Genomic DNA, 20,423 nt, shown 5'->3' on the forward strand with positions numbered 1-20,423 from the left:
GTCCCCTGCCCGCAAATCCTCAAAGTGCAAAGCCCTCAGGCCCAGGGCAGTCTTATCCGTCTCTGATTCCTAAATCTCAGCACTGAGCCTGGCCCAGAGTTGGAATATGAATGAATGAATGACCAATGGGTAGAAGTTTCAGGAGTAAAGATTCTGACTTCCCAGAAAGAGAAAGATGAACACCATGTGATATCACTTACATGTGGAATCTAGAGTATCACATGAATGAACTTAACTATGAAACAGAAACAGACTCACACTGTTTTTTGGTTGCCTGCCAAGGTGGAGGGTGCATGGGAGGGTTGGATTGGGAGCTTGGGATTAGTCAATGCAAACTATTATATACAGGGTGATTAAACAACTAAGTCCTACTGTACTGCACAGGGAATTATATTCAATAGCCTGTAAGAAACTATATTGGAAAAGAAAAATAATGTACTCTACATCTGCATCTCCAGGTAAGAAGTTGCTATATAACACAGGGAGCCCAGCCTAGCGGTCTGTGATGACCTAGAAGGGTGTGATGTCGGGAGGGAGGGGAGGCTCAAGAGTGAGGGGATATATTATATAATTATGGTAAAAAGCAAAACAACATTGCAAAGGCATTTTCTCCAATTAACAACTATGCAGAATAAATGTAGGCATCATAACCACACACACAAAAAAGTTTTTTTAGCTAATATAATAAATGGGCGAATAAGATGAAAAAAAATATTCTGACTTACTATTATTCATTTCCACAGTTGTGATCCACACAGTCAAAGGATTTGGTGTAGTCAATAAAGCAGAAGTAGATGTTTTTCTGGAACTCTTTGCTTTTATGATGATCCAATGGATGTTGGCAAATTGATCTTTGGTTCCACTGCCTTTTCTAAATCCAGCTTCAACATCTCGAATTTCATAGTTCGTGTACTGTTGAAGCCTGGCTTGGAGAATTTTGAGCATCACTTTGCTAGTGTGTGAGATGAGTGCAATTGTGTGGTAGTTTGAACATTCTTTAGCATTGCCTTTCTTTGGGATTGGAATGAAAATTGACCTTTTCCAGTCCTATGGCCACTGCTGAGTTTTCCAAATTTGTTGGCATATTGAGTGCAGCACTTTCACAGCATCATCTTTTAGGATTTGAAATAGTTCAGCTGGAATTCCATCACCTCCACTAGCTTTGTTCATAGTGATGCTTCCTAAGGCCCACTTGACTTTGCATTCCAGGATATCTGGCTCTAGGTGAGTGATCACACCATCGTGGTTATCTGGGTCATGAAGATCTTTTTTGTATAGTTCTTCTGTGTATTCTTGCCACCTCTTCTTAATATCTTCTGCTTCTGTGTGGATCACAGTAAACTGTGGAAAATTCTCAAAGAGATGGGAATACCAGACCACCTTACCTGCCTCCTGAGAAATATGTATGCAGGTCAAGAAGCAACAGTTAGAACTGGACATGGAAAAACAGACTGGTTCCAAATCAGGAAAGGAGTATGTCAAGGCTGTATATTGTCACCCTGCTTATTTAACTTATATGCAGAGTACATCATGCAAAATGCCAGGCTGGATGAAGCACAAGCTGGAATCAAGATTGCCAGGAGAAATATCAATAACCTCAGATATGCAGATGACACCACCCTTATGGCAGAAAGTGAGGAAGAACTAAAGAGCCTCTTGAAAATGAAAGAGGAGAGTGAAAAAGTTGGCTTAAAACTCACCATTCAAAAAACTAAGATCATGGCATCTGGTCCCATCACTTCATGGCAAATAGATGGGGAAACAATGGAAACAGTGACAGACTTTATTTTCTTGGGCTCCAAAATCACTGCAGATGGTGACTTCAGCCATGAAATTAAAAGATGCTTGCTCCTTGGAAGAAAAGTTATGACCAACCTAGATAGCATATTAAAAAGCAGAGACATTAACTTTGCCAGCAAAGGTCTGTCTAGTCAAAGCTTTGGTTTTTCCAGTAGTCATGTATGGATGTGAGAGTTGGACTATAAAGAAAGCTGAGTGCCAAAGAATTGATGCTTTTGAACTGTGGTGTTGGAAAAGATTCTTGAGAGTCCCTTGGACTGCAAGGAGATCCAACCAGTCTGTCCTAAAGGAAATCATTCCTGAATATTCTTTGGATGGAGTCATGCTGAAGCTGAAACTCCAATACTTTGGCCACCTGATGTGAAGAACTGACTCCTTGGAAAAGACCCTGATGCTGGGAAAGATTGAAGGCAGGGGGAGAAAGGGACAACAGAGGATGAGATGGTTGGATGGCATCACCGACTCAATGGACATGAATTTGAGTAAGCTCCAGGAGCTGGTGATGGACAGGGAGGCCTGGCATGCTACAGTCCATGGGGTCACAGAGAGTTGGACACGACTGAGCGACTGAACTGAAATTCTTAAGTACTATTATTAATAAAAACAATTATTCATTATTTTATGGCTATCCCTGAGCCCCTGTTTGTTCCAAGTCATCACCTGGACATCATCCACATCAGTGGATCCCTCTGTAGATGAGAGGCTCCCAGTCCAACAAGAGAGACTGCAGCGCCCCTGATTCCAGTACATTCTCCGTGCACCCGTTTGCGGAGGGCTCCCTGCATCTGCCTCAGTCTCACTGTGGAGGCCAAGCAGGTCCCTCTGCTACTTCTCTGGGCCTGGTATTCTGCTGTGGCCCACTCTCTTCCTGACTTCTTGCCCTCTGACCAGCACTTTGACAAGACCTCTGCGTTTCAGCTTGGCACCCTGCTGCTAGGTGGTTACTGCTGCCCCCACCCACCAAAACCTTCTAGATACTGCCTTCCATTGAGGTGTGCCACTGGCCAGTCACTCACACCTTCACTCTGGAGCTTCAGTGGGCAGCTGAGGTCAGGTTTGGGGAGAATAGAGATAAAGAGAGAGGGGGAAAGAGTGGGGAAAAGGGGGGAACGAGTTGGCCAGCAGGCATGCCAACTAGCAGGGCTGTTTTTCAAACTGTGAGCGATGACCAATCCTTAGGTCATATGATCAGTTCTGTGGTTATCAACCACCATTTAAAAAAATAAAACATAAGACAACAGTAAAAATATATATATATTATATATATATGAATTCATCACTTGTAGCAATGTAAGTATTTTCACAAACACTTTGTTATTGTTTGAGGTATACATGCCCACATACACACTGGGATCTCAATGTAAAAAAGTAGTTCGAAGTCAATAACATTTGGAAAACCCAGTCCAAGTGGCTCAAGTATTGTCTGCAGTCTCCTTTGTCTTGCTGAGGCCCTCACCTACTCTTCTGAGGAAACAAGACTAAGTGAAATTGATGTGATACAATCGCTTAAATGTCAAGCAGAGCAGAGGAGAGGCCGCCATGTGAACCTCATCAGCAGCAAATGCTAGAATGGCAAAGGTCACTCATTCTCAGTCAAGAAAAGGCAGCCAGTGAGGTCTCTTGGAGAAACTGCCAACAGAATCCTCCCAGCATGATAGAAAAAGAGCCCTCCTGTGTGGAGCACTAGTGATGCCAGGCATGGTGCATCCCTGCCTCTCAGTCAGTTGTGCTCAGAGGGGGTATGTGGTCCCACACAGATATGGACATATCTGTGTTGCTTATTGTGGAGGCTTCAGGGAGCTGGTCCAGCCACCTGAACTGAGTGTTTCTGGTCCTCTTGACAACTTTACAATGCAGATATTATGATCTTTGCTTCAGAGGTGAGAATCCAAGTCACATGGTAGTGCAGTGATCATGTCTAGTCAGTGGCAGGTCCAGGATTCAAACCCAGTCTGCCGTCAAGCCTGGGGTCTCTCTGCCATGACACAGCTCTCACTACACCACAAGTTGGGGAGGCCTAAGCGCTGGTCCTGCCTGTGGGAAACAGCGTTTATGGAAGGAATGATGGGTAAAGGATCCTGGGGACACAGCTCCGGGGTGGGTTTTCTCCCAAACGTCAACTTGATAGGGACAATCACAATGTCTAGTTTGTCTCCTGCTAAATCCTTAGCTTCTAAGACAGTGCCTGGCAATAAGTATCCAACGGACAGTTGAATGCAAGGATGGACAGAGGCCTGTGTTGTGGACCTGGACCTGCCACTAGCTTGTCAGCACACATCCCAATACTGGCCTCAGTCTCACACCTGCAGCCTGAAGGCCCAAGTCAGGCTGTGCATGCTGGGAGCCAGCTCCTCTCCAGCAAGCTGGGCAGCCTCCCTAGGTGCCACTGGGGACTCCAGGGCAGTGCTATTGGACTGGCTCCTTTCTTCCCCCATTCCCATCCCCAGCCCTGGAAAAACACAAACACCCAGCCTGCCAAGTCGTGCCCCCGTGTAGCCCAGCTAGGCATTCAGGTAAAGTATGGTATTCAGATAAGTTATGAGTATGTCTGACCCCATGCTGGATACTAGCTGCAGGCTTGGATCAACATTTAAAAACAAAACAAAATACAATGTCTGAATTGACTTTGGAAAACCTATATTGAGTCCTTCCAAGGACTCAAGTCCTTTCCAAGGCAGGCGAAAAGCACAGTGATTAAACATCCAGGCCCTGTAGCCAAACCTGCTGGGTTTGCCTCCTGGAGCAAGGACTCAACATGTAACTAAGGGGAAGCCAGTAAAACCTGTCCAGTGAGTGGAGGGGTTGTCAGATTCCAGCTCAGCGCCATCCCACTGAGAGCAGGCAGGGAATGCTCTTGGGTTCACAGCGTCCTGGAGCTTTGTGAAGGGGGCTATCACATGAGAGAATAATCTGGGACAGATGCGTCCTGGGACAGGTCTGGGTGTCCCCTCTGCTGGGTGACCTAGGGCAAGGGGCTGACCTAGGGCGTATACTGACAGTAGGAAGTAGTCACCTCGATGCTGTACTGACTTCCAAACCAGAGAACACAGGCAGGGAAGTTGGTGTGGTCTCAGGACACGTTGTCCGCTGGGCGGTCTGTGGTGAAATCAGCTGCCTTGCAATTTCCAGGAACTCACACAAGATCTCCTGAAGATCTTTGCCAGATCAGAGAGCATGGCTTTTCTCAGTAAGTGTCCTTCTTGGACGGTTTGTCAGAAAGCCTGTACACTCTACTCCCTCCAGTGATCTCCCTTCTCTCTCATCATTCATCATCCCTTTGTCTTGGGAGAACTTTTCTTCCACTCTGCTTTCCTGAGAGATCCTTCGGTCCTTCCTGACACCATCGCTTCAAATCCTATTCTCCTCTTTCCTTTCTCAGTGAAACTTCGTTACCCCTGCAGCCTGAATTATTAGTCATGGAAAACACAGTGCCCTGTAAAGCAAAAGTATCTCACTTACCATACCTTCCCAGGAGGTGGGAGTACATTTTACATGCAAATGCCAAGTCCACCACAGGAAAGGGAAGAAAATTACACTGTATGGCACTCCCTGTTTGTCAAACACCAGACTGAGAGCTGCACATATATTAACTCACTTGACCAGCTGAACAGTTCCTTGAAGTAGTTACTTCAGTCCCAGGAAGAAAAGGCAATAGAGGTTAACTGCCTTTTCCAAGGTCACAGTCAATGGCCAGGCTAAAAGGTAAACCAGACAGTCTAGGACTAGAATCCTCTCTGCTTCATCTCGCTACTGACTTTCAAACCAAACAAGACATGTTCCTGTATTGAACTATCACAAAAATCACAGCATAATGTGTTTCTGTGGTCTGCAGTGGTCGGTGACTGTGATCGATTCCTCCCCTCACCCCAAAGCCTGGCTAGATTCTGTCACAGAGCAGAAACTCAGGAAGTGCTGGCTGAGGAAAGGAATGAGTAGCTGGCCAGACTCTTGCTAGTCATGTCATGGTGTCTGTTCTGAGCTACGACGGAGAACGCACCTGATTCCACATACATCTAAGTGGGTCTCAGGGAACACAGTCACACCCAAGAAGCTGTCTCATGAGAAGAAACGGGGCTCAGAGGATGTCATATTTGCCAATGTTGAGGACAGCAAAGACGAAGTTGCCAACACTCCCTACCTGGGGCCAGGGTGATCTACCACATCTGATGGAAAACGGAGCTGTCAGTATCCCTGGGCCTAACTGTCTCCAGTTCGAGGAGACTTTTTCAAACATTGAGCTCCAGATCTCCACACTGTGGTTAAAGGTGCCTTTTGTAATGAAAGAAACATTACAAATCCTCTTACCAATGCTGTCAACATTCTTTTATTCAAACTCGACTTAATTCTACTGCGTGTAGAGCAACAGTAGAGTAAGAATAAGCCCAGTCTCTCATGCAGGCAAAGTGCACATTGGTTTGTTGGTTTCAAATCGGAATGGACAATAGACTATTCTCAGATTTTTTAAAAATTCATCAACTACTTTGAATAATGACAAGTCACATGAGCCCTCCCACAGATAACAATAGTGAAACTTGATAAAATACTTTAAACAAAACAGTATTTAAAAGTTCAGGAAAGGATCCCAAAGAAGACAGAGCTAGAGAGACATTTGCTTTCAGTGAGTTGCACTTGAAAGATGCAATTTTGAACTTGTAGCTTTGTGATCTGAGGTTGTTCTTCAATCCAGTGGCATGGTATAGAAAATGAGTGGAAACTGAAACCTTAGCAGATAGAGGTGCCAGAGGTCAGAGTTCAAGGTCAGATAGTTTGTAGAGGAGAAATCTTGGAAGCAAACAATTGCTGACAACTAAATTATATAAACATAAGGGATAGCCAGGCAGCATGGCAAAGAAACATGAGAGAGAAGAAATAAATGTGCTCATGAAAGAAAGAGCTACTCAGGGAACAAACTATGAACTTTATATTTTTTCAAACAAGTGCAGGTCCCAATCAGACACAGCTCAGGAGGCAATCAGAAGAAAGATGGAGATGCATGGGTCTGAAGTATCAGAAGTAAAACCCAAGGCTAGCAAACTTTGAAAATTGCAGGGGGTGGGGTGGAGAATCCCTACAAGAAAAGAAACCATAATGTAATTCCCATCGCTGTTAAAAATCATTAACTGACCAACTAATTACACAGGCACCAAGGAGACCAAAGGTATTAGCTAAATGGTAGAATTTTGTCATTGTTGTTCAGTCTCAGTCATGTCCAACTCTTTGTGATCCCATGAACTGCAGCACACCAGGCTTCCCTGTCCTTCACCATCTCCTGGAGTTTGCTCAAATTCATGTCCATTGAGTCGTGATGCCATCCAACCATCTCATCCTCTGTCATCCCCTTCTCCTCCTGCCCTCAATCTTTCCCAGCATCAGGGTCTTTTCCAATGAGTCGGCTCTTTGCATCAGGTGGCCAAAGTATTGGAGCTTCAGCTTCAGCATCAGTCCTTCCAATGAATATTCAGGGTTGATTTCCTTTAGGATTGACTGGTTTGATCTCCTTGCAGTCCAAGGAACTCTCAAGAGTCTTCTCTAGCACCACAGTTTGAAAGCATTAATTTTTCAGCACACAGCCTTCCAACTCTAACATCCATACATGACTACTAGAAAAACCATAACTTTGACTATATGGACCTTTGATGCAAAGTGATGTCTCTGATTTTTAATACACTGTGTAGGTTTGTCATTGCTTTACTTCCAAGGTTGTGGTTGTTATGCCCGATGTCCGAATCCCCGAGCGGGAAGAGAGAAAGCTACCAAGAGACAATGCAAAACGCAAGAAGGAAGTTTATTGCTAGCTCGAGCTAGGGCCCCCGCTGTGTCCAACGCAGTGGCGCACAGGCTGAGAGCCCCGAGCCCGGTTTTCTACCCATATTTATAGGACATCCAATTTCAAACATAAGCAGGGGTCACTCAGCGAAGCGGATTGGTTACATGCTTGCGGGGGTCCTTTCATTGGTCAGACATTCGCGCGCGCGGGATTTTTTCCGTAAACAAGTTCTGATTGGCTGTATCTGGGTGGCCTGATAATCGTCCTAGTTGCCAGAGGAGGGCCTTTCCCTTCCTGCCTCTGCCTCCTATCATGGCGTTATGTTTGCTCTTCCTACAGTGGTCACAAACCACAGTGATTTTGGAGCCCAAAAAAATAAAATCTGTCACTGTCTCCATTCTTTCCCCATCTGTTTGCCATGAAAGATGGGACTGTATGCTATGATCTTAGCTTTCTGAATGCTGAGTTTGAAGCCAGCTTTTTCACTCTCCTCTTTCACTTTCATCAAAAGGCTCTTTAGCTCCTCTTCACTTTCTGCCATTAGGGTGGTATCATCTTCATATCTGAGGTTATTGATATTTCTCCCCACAATCTTGATTCTAGCTTGAAATTCAGCCAGCCAGGCATTTCTCATGATGTATTCTGCATAGAAGTTAAATAAGCAGGGTGACAATATACAGCCTTGATGTACTCCTTTCCAATTTGGAACCAGTCTGTTGTTCCATGTCCAGTTCTAACTGTTGCTTCTTGACCTGCATACAGGTTTCTCAGGAGACAGGTAAGGTGGTCTGGTATTCCCATCTCTTTAAGAATTTTCCACAGTTTGCTGTGATCCACATAGTCAAAGGCTTTAGCATAATCAGTGAAGCAGAAGTAGATGTTTTTGGAATTCTCTTGCTGTCAGTGTAAGTCCTCTTAGAGAGGTTGCCATTAGCCCTTCCATAGAGCCTATAGTCCTATCATAGAGACTGCAGACTCCAGAAGTGGACTGCCCCAGGCCAAACTATAGGGAAGGAGCACAGCCCCACCCTTCAACAGAAACTTGGATTAAAGATCTACAGAGCATGGCCCTGCCCAAAGGAGCAAGACCCACTTTTCCCCAGAGCCAGTGCCTCCCATCCAGAAGTTTGCACAAGCTTCTTGTCTTATCTTCATCTATCAGAGGGCAGACAGAAGAAGCAGGAACTTCAATCCCATGGCCTTCAGAACAAAAACCACAGTCACAGAAAACTAACCAAAATGATCATGTGGATCACAGCCTTGTGTAACTCAATGAAACAATGAGCCATCATGTGCAGGGCCACCCAAGATGTCCAGGTCATGGTGGAGAGCACTGACAAAAGTAGCATTGAGAAGCAAAATAAAGAGCAGAAATATCAGTTGCTGCGTGCTTACAGGAAAGTCAGTTTTCAGCTTGAGTCCAAGCAAATTCATTATGAAAACAAAATCCTCAAACACAACAAAATACAGATTCACTAAAAATTATCCGCAATGCATGGTTTTCATCTAAAATGTAATAGACATTGGGGGGAAAACAGGGCGGGGGTGGGGGAAGCAGTAAACAGAAAGTGATTCTGTAAGATAATATGCCTATTAACTTTGTTAGAGGAAGCACACTGACTGAAACCACCCACCCTGGTCACGGGCCATAGTAACCATTTGCATGAGTTGTTTTACGACAGGAGGTCCTGGTAGGGAACATGGAAGTAATGAGCCACCACCAACCAGAAGAGATTGGGAAAGGTCAACAGGTGACACCACGTGTCCAACCACGTCCCAGAATCCTTCTAGCTGGCATCTATCTTGGCTGAGCAATGTGTGAACCACCAGGAAGGACTCTGAGTCATCTGAGTCAGAATGATTGGCCAAAAGCAACCCAGAAACTAACTCCATCACCATAATACCCAAGACTGCTAGTGACTCGGCAGAGCAGTTCTCTTGGACTCCTTTACCCTGCTGATCTCCACCCGGGCACGCTTTCCCAATAAAATCTCTTGCTTTGTCACCACATGTGTCTTCTTGGACAATTCATTATTAGACAAGAGCCTACTTTTGGGCCCTGGAAGGGGTCTCCCTTCCTGCAACAACTTGACTGTAGTAATCATCTCACTATGTATATGTATATTAAAAACCATGTTGTACACCTAAAGTATAAGCAAGGTTTATTTTAAAACAAAGGAAAAAGAAGGTAATTTCATATGTTTGACTCAGCAGATAAAGACTTCTAAGTAGCTATTATACACCTGTTCAAATAGTTTTAAATATGTTTAAATAAAAAACTAAAGAGAAATATAAAATAAATTAACAGAAAATTAAGCTTAACATAGAAATTGAGACATCAAAAAGGAAATTCTAAAGCTAAAAATTATGATAACTAAAATTAAAAATCCACTGAATAAGCCTTAGCAGCAAAGTTTAAATGAGAAAGTTATTAGTAAACTTGAACTGAATCAATATAAATTAATCTGAGGTATATAGAAAATGAAAAGACCTTCCCAGATTTGTGAGACAATAGTAGTTTGGGGTCCAACATACATGTTATTTGAATCTTAGAATGGTTAACAAAAAATAAAGGAAAAAAGAAAATATTCAAAAACAGTAATGGACCCCCAAAGTCTCAATCTTGGTTGAATATATTAACTTACAGATCCAAAAACTCATGAACCCTAAATATAATAGAACTAAAGAAAACTCTTCTAGACATAAGCTTATTCAAAGTTAAAATTTTAAAGGCAGTCAGCAATACTGGTAGGTTCTGTGGAAAAACACTAAGAATAATGACTGATTTCTTATCATAAACAACAGAAGCCAATGGAAATAGGAGCAAAATAACTCAGGTACCAAAAGCGGGGAAGAACTGCCAACCAAGAATATTGCACCTAGAATATTACTATTCTTTGAAACTGAAGGCAAAATAAAGACATTTTTGGAAAGCAAAAACTGATCCTTTGTCACCCACAGACCTGCACTACAAAAAACACTAAAGGAAGGTCCTTACACTGGAAAAATAGATACTTCTGAAAATAGTAGGTGTTTAAGTAAATATAAAAGACTATATTTAAAATTTTCCCGTTTTAGAATTATATGACTTCTTTAAAATATATTTTAAAAATAAAATATCTTAAAACTTTTAATATTGCAAAAATGGGTTTATAGCATACAGTGAATATATACAACAAAAATAGCATTAAGAACAGGTTAGCAAAATAAAATTTGCTATTTCAAATCTTCTCTATTAACCTAAAGTAACTCAATAATAACAATAAGAATGTACTGTGTTAAAGGTGGATATTGTAACCCTAAGGTCCCTAAAAACAAAGATACATAGATAAAGATCAATAGGTGAATTTAGATGAGATACTGAAATACTTTATTAATTCAAAAGAAGGAAAGAAAGAACAGAGTAACAACAATAGCAAGACGAGGTGAATACAAAAAAATTGAAAAATGGCAGACCTCAATACAGTTATGTCAATAATTACATTAAATGTAAAAAGAATATGCACTCCAATCAGAAGGCAGAAATCTTAAGGCAGGATTAAAAGCAAGCACCAAGTATATGCTGTCTACAATAGACACACTTTCGATTCAAATACAAAAGAGATGAAAAAAGATGCAAAATGTAAGCATGAAAAACCTGAAGTGCTTCTAATAACATGAGTCAAAATAGAAATCAAAACAAGGAGTATTACTCAAAGCAAAAGGGACTTTCCATTACTTTAAAAGGATCAATACAATCAGGAAGAAGTGATGGAAGTGTGTATGTGTCTAAAAACAGATTTTCAAGATATATGCATGAAAATCTGATAGAATTAAAAGCAGAAACAGACAAGGCCACAGCCATAGTAAGAGACTCTAACACAACTTTCCCGGAAACTAATAGACCAATTTAAGCAAGAAATCAGTAAAAAATAAATATCTGAAGAACATTATCGATTACTTTGGCATTTATAGAACACTTCACTGAACAACTGCAAAATACACACTCTTTTCAAGTACAGATAGATGCTTACCAAGTAGACTGCATACTGTATCATATAAGACATCTCAATAGACATGAATTAAAAAAAAATAGAAGTGAAATCTTACAGAGTATGTATGTACTCTGATCACAAAGGAAATAAATTTGAAATTTTACCTGAATTCAGGCAATAGCAGAAACCTTACACTTTGGGAGGAATATTCTCTCCCAACTTTCTAGTAAGCACTGAACTGGGGCAATAAAAATCATTTTATTTTAAAAGTAACTGTCCTATTCCTACTCTGATAGCACATGGTCATCCATTCCCCCACTTTGAGCTAATGATCAAAAATGCAACTTCAACAGAAGTTAGCAAAAAAAATGAAATGCATCCGTTTATGTAACAGAAAACCACAGCATAAGGGTGCAGTCTCTTGGCCTCAATCTCCCAGGCTCTGATTTCCTCTGGATGGTTCCCTCTCTCTCAGCAAGGTCTCCTGGTGGCAAGATGGCCACCTTGGCTTCACAGCAGAAATAGAGCTTCTGTTTCCCAAGATGCACCTCGAGGGTCCTTCAGCATGATTGTCACTACCTGGCTAAGTGTAGGTCATATGACCACCCCATATGTGCGGTTAAATCACCCACTCCACTCACTTTAAGGTTTAATATAGTGTTGTCAGGCGAGTGTATTCTCCTCAGTTCTGTCTTGTCACAACAAAGATTTGGAGTGACGGACATTAAAGCCCTCAGCGCGTCACAGCTCTCGGGTCTCGGACAGACCGTGTTATAGCTCTTAGACAAATCAGTGTTACAGCTCCGTGTTACAGCTCTATTTTATTTAGAAAATAGCAGGAGAATCCATCCTCGAGGTGTGAGGGCATGCTGACCCAAAGACACGAAGAGAAGAGAGTGGGGGAGCGCGCCAACGCGTGGGAGAGAGAGATGGCGCTTTGGCTCCCCTTTATATACGTTTGTTCCTCTCCCTGGGCCTGTCCTATGTAAATTGGGCTAGCCAGGAGTGCTGTTTGTTCTGCCTGAGGTCCTCACTCCAGTCCTCAGGCCTTCCTTTGACCTTCCTTTGCGGGCTTTTCCCTTCCTTGTCTTTTAGCCACCGCCATTTTGGACTCCTGTTTCCTATTCTAACTACCTAACATTCCCCTCTCAAGAGATGGGAGGCGTGTTTGTGGTTTCTCAAAGGGAAACTGAGGTTGAGAAGAAGGAATGAGCGTTAGGCAGGCAGTGACAACAGACATGCCCACCCTCTATCCACTGGGCTTAAAGATGGCTGTTCAGGTGGTGGGGAGGGGAGTGTGAGGTCTTGAGGGAGAGGAAGCTCCAGCCGGGCAGGACTGACCTCACTCTAGCTCAGGCACTCCTGGCCTTCCATGCTGCCGTCACCTCCAGTCGGAGGATTACGAGTGAGTGCGCGTGCAAGAGGACACACACACATACACACCCCTTATCAGTATTTTCCTTTCTTTTCACAATGCATGTACAAATTGTTTCTGTATAAATACTTTCTTTAAAGAGCACAAATGTATAAAACAGAAATATTTAGGGGTTGGTCTTTTTTCTTATAGTTATATAAAGTAACATAGTAGGAAAATACTTATCTTCAAGATCATAAATGTGTCAGCTACAAATTGGCACTTACCAAGAGCATTGCCAACGACTGAACAACAAAGGCATTTGCCATCTGCCTCTATGGAGACTGAACCCCACGCTGCTATAGCTGTTGACCTTCAACAACCCCTGAGGGAGTTCAGGGTGGAGTGAGGCACTCTGTGCTCCAGGGAATCTGGTGGGACAGGTCTTTAGATAGTTGGATGTTTTTAGGAACAGATTTTATGATCTCAATCCTTGCATCTCCTCATATCTAGAGAAGCACTAAATCCCTTCATGGTGACATCAGATCCTCATGACTAACAAAAAACCTTTTGTAAAATGAGTGCTTCATGGTATTGAACTCCCCCTTCACCAAAACCTTATATATTGACTTTCCCCCACTGCTGCTTTGGAGCAGTCTCTCAGAGCTATCTGAGATGCTGCCTCCTGGGCTGCAGTCCTCATTTTGCCCCAAATAAAACTTAACTCACAACTCTCAAGTTGTACATCTTTTTTTAATTGACCAATGTAAATATACATTTGAAATACCACTGGTATTCCTGCTGAGAGAGTAACAGGCAGGAAGGTTGCTGCTGCTGCTAAGTTGCATCAGTCGTGTCCAACTCTGTGCGACCCCATAGAAGGCAGCCCACCAGGCTCCACTGTCCGTGGGATTCTCCAGGCAAGAACACTGGATCGGGTTGCCATTTCCTTCTCCAATGCATGAAGGTGAAAAATGAAAGTGAAGTCGCTCAGTCATGTCTGACTCAGCGACCCCATGGACTGCAGCCCACCAGGCTCCCCCATCCATGGGACTTTCCAGGCAAGAGTGCTGGAGTGGGCTGCCATTGCCTTCTCTGGCAGGAAGGTTAGGGGTCCCCAAACGGAGGAAACAGGCTACAAGTGTCAGACATTTTTTATCTCTCTCTTAAGCAGCAGGAGGAAACAAACTACAAGTGTCAGATTTTTTTCCTTCTCTATACAAATTTAAAAATTTACAAATTCAAATTCTGTGTTGCCATGACGACACCTGGTTCCACCTGAACTTAACTTTTCTCAAACCTTGAGCTAACCAATGCATTTTTCTTATGGAAATGTTTTTCTTAAGCTATGTTAATGAACTATGTATTTACCCTAGACTCTGTCTTCAAGTTGGTTCTGCCTAAGACTCAGAACCAACTTGACAAACCAGTATGTTTTACTCATGCAAATGTTCTCTTAAGCTATGTTAATGAGACTATGTATTTGCTTGGAAACCTGCCTTTCTTCAAGATTCATGTCAATCATTTTATGGCCTGGGACAACTCGCCTTGTGCCAAGGTCATCTCAAAATGCATGTTGTGGGTGAGGGGCCTGGTGCCAGTCTCTGAGTTTTGAGACATTTCCTTTCTCTAATTAGCAGCCTGCTAGTAGCTATATAACATCCAGCTAAAGACTAGCAGGGGGCACTCTTTCTGCCCCTTCTGATGTCTATGTCAGAAGCTTTCTCTATCTCTTTTATACTTTAATAAAACTTTATCACACAAAAGCTCTGAGTGATCAAGCCTTGTCATTGGCCCTGGATTGAATTCCTCTCCTCCGGTGGCCAAGAATCCTGGCATCTTTCTTGACTCAGCAACAACCTTTCACTACCAGCTGTGAAACATTTAGCAAGTCTTTTCTTTTGCATTCCTTCTTTCTAAATTTACTTAATTGAAGTATAGTTGATTTACATTGTTGTGTTAATTTTTATATATAACAAAGTGATTCAGTTATATATTCTTTTTCATATTTTTCCATTGTGATTTATCTCAGGATATTAAATTCATTGATAGTTCCTTATAATATACAGTAGGATCTTACTGTTTATTCACTCTGTGTATAATAGTTTGCATCTGCTAATTCCCAAATCCTGCTCCATCTTTCCTCTAGCCCTGTCTCACCTGGCAACCACAAATCTGATCTCTGTGTCTGTGAGTCTATTTCTGTTTTGTACATAAGTTCCTTTGTGTCATAAATATGGTATTTGTCCTTCTCTTTCTGACTCACTTCACTTAGTATAATTTCTAGGTCCATCTATGTTGTTGCAAATAATACACAAAAAAAGTCCAAACCTTAAAAGCTTTTGTTTTAACTATGTGTGCATTTTAGAGAAAATATTTATACAGAGACAATTTGTACTTGCATTGTGGGAAATAAAGGAAAACACAGAGAAGTACGTACACATTGTTTGTATCCAGCTTCCCAGGTGACGTTAGTGGTAAAGAATCCGCCTGCCAGTGCCTGTCAATGTCTCTACAGAGAAAGCATGGAGAAAGCGAGGGAGTTCAAGAAAAACATCTATTTGTTCTCCGTTGACTACACTAAAGCCTTTGACTGTGTGGATCACAACATACTGGAAAATTCTCAAAGAGATGAGAATAGCAGACCATCTTACCTGCCTCCTAAGAAACCTGTATGTAGTCAAGAAGTTACAGTTAGAAATGGACATGGAACAACAAACTGGTTCAAAACTGGAAAGGAGTACATCAAGGCTGTATATTGTCATCCTGCTTATTTAACTTCTTTGCAGAGTACATCATGTGAAATGCCAGGGTGGATGAATCACAAGCTAGAATCAAGACTGTGGGGAGAAATATCAATAACCTCAGATATGCAGATGATACCACTCTAATGGCAGAAAGTGAAGAGAAACTAAAGAGCCTCTTGATGAAAGTGAAAGAGGAGAGTGAAAAAGCTGGCTTAAAACTCAACATTCAAAAAACTAAGATCATGGCATCCAGTTTGCATCACTTAATGGCAAATAGAAGGGGAAAAGTGGAATCAGTGATAGACTTTACTTTCTTGGTCTCCAAAATTACTGTGGATGGTGATGGAAGTCATGAAATTAAAAGATACTTGCTCCTTGGAAGGAAAGTCATGACAAACCTAGACAATGTATTAAAAAAAGCAGAGACATCACTTTGCCAACAAAGGTCTGTATAGTCAAAGCTATAGTTTTTCCAGTAGTCATGTATGGATATGAGAGTTGGACCATAAAGAAGGCTGAGCACTGAAGAATTGATGTTTTCAAATTGTGGTGCTGGAGAAGACTCTTGAGAGTCCCTTGGACAGCAAGAGATCAAATCAGTCAATCATAAAGGAAATTAGTCCTGAATTTTCATTGGAAAGACTGATGCTGAAGCTGAAGCTCCAATACTTTGTCCACCTCATGCAAAGAGCCAATTCACAGGAAAAGACCCTGATAATGGGAAAGATTGAAGCCAAAAGAAGAGGGTGGCAGAGGATGAATTGGTTAGATAGCATCACCAACTCAATAGACATGGTTTTGAGCAAACTCCAGGAGACAGTGGAGACATAGGAGCCTGGTGTCCATGGGGTCACAAAGAGTTGAACACAACTTAGCAACTGAATAACAACAACAACGATAATTAGCAATGTTGAACATCTTTTCATGTGCCTATTGACCATCTGTATGTCTTTTTTGGAGAAATGTCTGTTTAGGTCTTCTATTTAGCAAGTCTCTTAGCCTTAAAAATGGGAATAATACCTAATTTAGTGAATTTATAAATTGTGACAGGAAACCTTACCAAAATGAGCAACACTGGAGATAGTACACATAGACAGGCTTTTTATACCGTAGAATGTTTCACAAATGGGAAAGAATGTTATTTGTATTTCAATTCTAGAAGCCACAGGAAAGTAACTTGTGCTTTGTCCTTCCTATTCAAGATGAGTGTGTCCTCACCCTTGTAAGTCACAGCCTTGACTCAGAAAGGGGGAGGTCTTTACCTGTGATAACCCTAGGCTTTAACTGCTAAACAAATAGATGCTTCCCTTGTGGCTCAGCTGGTAAAGAATCCGCCTGCAATGAGGAAGACCTGGGTTTGATCCCTGGATTGGGAAGATCCCCTGGAGAAGGGAACAGCTACCCACTCCAGTATTCTGGCCTGGAGAATTCCATGGACTCTATAGTCCATGGGGTCGCAAAGAGTCAGACTCGATTGAGCGACTTTAACTTTAAATAGAAATAATGTGTATCTTGGAATCAAAATGAGGGACAACGGCAATTAAAAATAAATCAGGCATCTTGGAAAAAGTCATTTACAGAAACAATTGTATCCACAGCATGAAATATCGAGGAAATACATTAAAGCAAAAATTAATTTAATAAACATTCAACCTCATTCCTTTTAAAAGAGAGAATTCTATAAAATACTTCACTAGGCAAAGTCTCAGTGGACGAACATGGACTGTTTTTTAAAGAAGAACTTTGCAATTTAGAGAGATTAAAAATAAAAAAAGGAAGGAGGGAGGGAGGGAGACAGAACGCGGCCCTCGTCTGAGTGGCAAACTTAAGAACAAGGCAGTGCAGCCCAAGAGTGAGGAGAGAAAGGGAAGGGCTCTTGGCATCCACACGGATCCCTATTCATTTATAGCCGAGTGAGTCCAGCATGCTAGAATGAGACAAGGCCAATCAGACAACATCAATTGCTGTCTTTCAAGAGAATCCAGATGCATCGACCAATGTGATTCAAGGCCAAGAAATGGCCTAAACTCTGCCTTTTCCCACACTGTGCTTCAATATTTGCCACTGAGAAGTGCCATTGAAGAAGGTAGCTGTCTGGTCTCTACCCAAATGACCCCAGACTTAGCGCTGTGCTGAGAGATGAGCTGAACCGTCAACACACCTGCCAGTTGATGCACTGAGCATTTGACAGGTGCCATCCCAGAATTATATTTCTCTCCACTTACTCATGGGATGCCCTGGTGGCTCAGACGGTAAAGCGTCTGCCCGCAATGTGGGAGACCTGAGTTCAATCCCCAGGTTGGGAAGATCCCCTGGAGAAGGAAATGGCAACCCACTCCAGTACTCTTGCCGAGAAAATTTCATGGATGGAGGAGCCTGGTGGGCTACAGTCCATGGGGTCTCAGAGAGTCGGACAGGACTGAGTGACTTCACTTTCAGTTCACTTTCCACTTACTCACACTTCAGCTAGTGGCCCCACCCACAATTCCAGATTGAAACTTTGTTATCGAGTCCAAGCTCGTTCTGCTCACCACATGACAAGCCAATGGATCCAAGAGAAGAGACACTGAATCAAGAAATTCAATTCTATTCAGAAAGCCAGACTAATGTCTTGAAGTAGCCATCTTGTTGAGACCTGGATGTCAGGTTCTTTTATAGAGTCGGAGAGAGAAAGAAAAGCAATGAGTCATTAAAGTCAAAAGGCAGAATAGAGAGGGAGAGGCAGTGAGGAAGCATAGGGTCTCCAGTCTTGCAAAACATCTGTGGGAAGAGTCAGCCTTTAGAGGAGGTGTGTCACTCTCTTCTCCCTCTATGAGTTGAACAAAGATATTTTAGTTTACAGTTAGGCAGAGGGGCAGGGTCTTCATTATTGTTCAGTGGCTCAATTTTGTCTTCACAATCCCATGGACAGGCTTCCCTGTCCTTCACTATCTCCTGGAGTTTGCTTAACTCATGTCTATTGAGTCGATGATGCCATCCAACCATCTCATCCATAGGGTGGCAAAGAGTCGGACACATGACTGAACAACTGAATTGAACTGAACGGATGGAACTGGATGCCATAATCTTAGTTTTCTGAATGTTGAGTTTTAAGCCAGCTTTTTCACTCTCCTTTCACCTTCATCAAGAGGCTCTTTAGTTCCTCTTTGCTTTCTGCCATTAGGGTGGTATCATCTGCATATTTGAGGTTACTAATATTACTCCTCACAATATTGATTCCAGCTTGTGATTTATCCAGCCCGGTATCTCTCATGATATATGCTGCATAGACGTTAAATAAGCAGAGTGACAATACACAGCCTTGACGTACTCCTTTCTCAATTTTGAACCAGTCTGTTGTTCCACGTCCAGTTCTAACTGTTGCTTCTTGACCTGCATACAGATTTCTCAACAGGCAGGTAAGGTGGTCTGGTTTTCCCATCTCTTTAAGAAGTTTTCAGTTTTTTGTGATCAACACAGTCAAAGGCTTGAGCATAGTCAATGAAGCCTGGAATCCCTTGCTTTTTCTATGATCCAAAAGATGTTGACAATTTGTCCCCTGAGGCAGGCTGTTATGTATGATTATAACAACAAAAGCAATGAAAAGCAAGTCAAAGAAACAGTTTTCAACATGAAGTCAGAATTGTCTTCTTCTCTGCAATACTTTGAGTGGTTTAAAGAAATATGACATTTCACACCCCAGACCTGGTCATTAGTTCAGAGATGGCATGTGAACTAGGTCTATCCAATCAAAACAAATCTTAGGCCTATCCAATCAAAACAAGTCAAAGGGCTCTTCTGGGACATAGAGACAGAAACATTCTCACCTTCGGGACTGGCTGGTGGCTCCATACAGCAAGAAATCCAGAACCTGGGAACCACCAAGGTAGCACTAACTCAGGGCCAAAGCCAGCGGAAAAGGGCCCAGGGAGAGTTTCAGGGAAACAGAGCGCCCTGACCGTGCCATCCCTGAGGTTATGCTTCCCTTGACTTCATGAAATGTATTCCAAGAGGAATAAATCATCTGGTTTTATCAGCTGGTTGGAATTTTGCTGCTATCTGATGTTTGCATGAGAAGAGTTTTGACAATGAGGCAGGTCAGAGAGCGGGAAAGATAAGAGGAAACGAAAAAGGAAAGGAGGAGGAAATTAAGAGAATGAAGAAAGGGGCAAACAGAAAAGCATGCACGAAAAAGAAGAGGCAGAAGGATGAGAATCATAGAGCAATTTGGGGGTATATAGGCCAGTGTCCCCATTTCTCTCATCTAACAGATGAAAACACTTGGGCCCCAAAATTTGAAGTCACTTTCCCAGGGTGAGTCAGAGCGCACACCAAGCTTTGCGCAGTGGCAGTGTCGTAGCCAATAGGGTTTACCCGAGTCGCGATTATTGCTAATTGAAATAAGTGTACACCAGCATGAGAACCCAAGGGTCCTGGCACTGAGCCACTGTCTTCCTGCCCCAAGTCATGAATATAGAGAAGTAGTTTTTGGAACTAAGTATTTCTTGCTCATAATAGAAAATATGAGACATGTATATAAGTAGAAAGAAAAAAAGCCATAATTTAAGTATCCAGTACAACCACTATAAACATTTACCAATTTTCCTGTCCATTTTTCTATATTTAAGGATAATTTTTAGTTATAAACACTTTTCATATAATTTTATTCCATATTTTTTTCTTTTAGCATTATTTCATAAGCACTCTCCTATCTGTTTATTCTTCAAAAACATTTTTATGACACCATAATATTCAATCAAGTAGATATATCCTAATTTACTTAATCATTTTCTTACCATTGG

At 42.2% G+C, this 20,423-nt stretch overlaps 1 pseudogene; it reads left to right on the plus strand.

Moving 5' to 3' along the window:
- Positions 1-19,955: 19,955 nt before the first annotated feature.
- On the plus strand, positions 19,956-20,129 carry LOC139033541 (U4 spliceosomal RNA; annotated as a pseudogene).
- The last annotated feature ends 294 nt before the right edge of the window (positions 20,130-20,423 follow it).

Source organism: Odocoileus virginianus, unplaced genomic scaffold, assembly GCF_023699985.2.
Source record: "Odocoileus virginianus isolate 20LAN1187 ecotype Illinois unplaced genomic scaffold, Ovbor_1.2 Unplaced_Scaffold_15, whole genome shotgun sequence".
Classification (NCBI taxonomy): domain Eukaryota; kingdom Metazoa; phylum Chordata; class Mammalia; order Artiodactyla; family Cervidae; genus Odocoileus; species Odocoileus virginianus.